Consider the following 2,123-nt stretch of genomic DNA (forward strand, 5'->3'; position numbering starts at 1 on the left):
AGGCCTACCCGCATTAGGAGCAGCTCAGCCTCTGGGCACTGCTGGGCCTTCATGCAGCCCTAGAGGAGGTGGCCTGGTGTTGTCGTGGGGTTGCACCGCGGGGCGATGACTCCCTCAGGGTGCACAGCCAACTCTGCAGCTGGAGTTTATTTGGCAAAGAGGCCAATAGGTGTGAGGCAGTGTTTGCAGCTGGGGAGAGACTCCAGAACACATGGGAAGCAGCGGAGTTCTACCTGCCCGTTAGCATCCCGGAGCAGGACAAGGTGTGCGGGTTACCTCTGGAGAGCATGCCTGTGACACAAAGTGAAGTCACACCTGCCAGTTATTAGGACAGTCCCAGCAAGACGGAAGGAATTTCTCCAGGAGTCAAGCTGAGACCACAGCTCAGTCAGATGTTACGTGCTTTGCCTTGGACGGCCCAAGCTGTCAGACACAGCACCATCGGCTTGACTCTTCAGCTGGCATGCCACTTTGTCACTGATTACAAACTACCTGAAATGCTAAGCCTTATCCTTACTGGGATATAGGCTCTGAAATGACCCGTAAAATTTTCCGTTACTCAAATGCAAGATAGTGTGACCTGTAAATAGCCAGTACAATTTCAGAGATATGTCTTACATCTAGAAGAAACACAGGCAACTTGGGACTTGCTGGCTCACTGGTTTCACTATTTTTTTTTTGGTCGCTAAGCATTACATGGACAAATACTGGAAAAACAGGGCAACGGAAAGGAATTAAAGATCTGAGCTTGGCAGAAGGACCTCCAACAGTGCTTTCAGGAAAATTCTAGTCAAGAGGGAGGTGCCCTGTCCTTTTACACTTGGGGGGAAGGGGACTTCAAGAAGCAATCTATTCTGGTATCCATCTGGCAAGGATATCTCAATACTAACTGTGTAGAAAGGAAAATAGCTGTGTTTGGCAGATATTAATATCTTCCAAAATGTGAATGCTCAATTCTAAGTAACTCCTTTCAGAGATGAAATGGTTCCATTCCTGGGGACACCTTCCCCCCATTAACCGACCCGGCAGAACCAGAGAGGCTATGGGGGCAGAAAAAATCCCTATTCCTCTGTGGGGTTTCCTCTAGAGCTCAGAGTGGTCACACGCGACACCTGTTCCCCATTTTCTGGGGTAAAACACTCTGTCCCAAATTGTTGAAAACAAGATGGCAGAAAATGACTCATCCTCCTCTGAAGTTCCATTGCCATATGCTACCAATATCAGGACATGTCAACAAAAGTTCTTTATTTTGTTTCTTACTAACCTGCCGTTTAAGCCCCATTCACTGGTTTGAGAGGAAAAAAGCTCAATGTTCATTCTACTTAAATGCTTAAATTCATCTGATAATTTCAATGATAGCTTTGGTCCAACTCCCTCTCTGCCTGCGTCTCTCCGTCGATGTCCTGCCCCATGTATAGGAGGGTGACACTGCTTATGGGAACTTGAAGAGCTGAGGTCGCTGAGTCAGGATTTTCTAGTGACGGGACGATGACCTTTGTCCCAGGCCCCTGCTGGCCTTGCTGCCATTTCCAACTGACATCTGAGGTGCGAAAGGCAGGCTTGGGGGCCAGGGGATGCCCTTGCAATGCCTCCAGGTGGCCTCAGCTGGTGCTGGAGATGCAGTGAGACCCCAGTTTCCAGTTGAGGACTGGCTCGGGGACAGCACAATGCTGCAGAAATGGACCCCGTTCCTGCGAAAGAAGTAAGAGGTGATGGAGCAGGCACATGGGTCAAGGGGACACTAGTGTGCTTGTTCTAGAGCCAACTGTGCTCCCTAGAGCGTCCCTTGGGAACGTGCCAAACAGGCAGAGTGTCAGGGCCCACCTGGGACCTCCAGAACCAGAAGTGTTGGGGCCGGGGAGGGGGCCCTGTTTTGACAAGCCCTGCAGGGATTCTGACACACTTCCCACTGCAGTGTGAGAACAGCAGGAAGATTGGCTTCCTGGGTAACTGTGAACCGCAGCAATATGGACTTACATGGTCAATTACTCTGTCTCTTTGGTTTTGTTGTTGTTTCAGAACCTGTGTTCCATCAGCTTCGAGAACTACCCAGCAACAGGGCGAGTTTTGATCACACGTTTCTCCGCTCCTCCTGCTCTGGGGGCCGTCACCGAGGCTGGGAA

Source organism: Rhinolophus hipposideros (assembly GCF_964194185.1).
Source record: "Rhinolophus hipposideros genome assembly, chromosome: 6".
NCBI classification, from domain to species: domain Eukaryota; kingdom Metazoa; phylum Chordata; class Mammalia; order Chiroptera; family Rhinolophidae; genus Rhinolophus; species Rhinolophus hipposideros.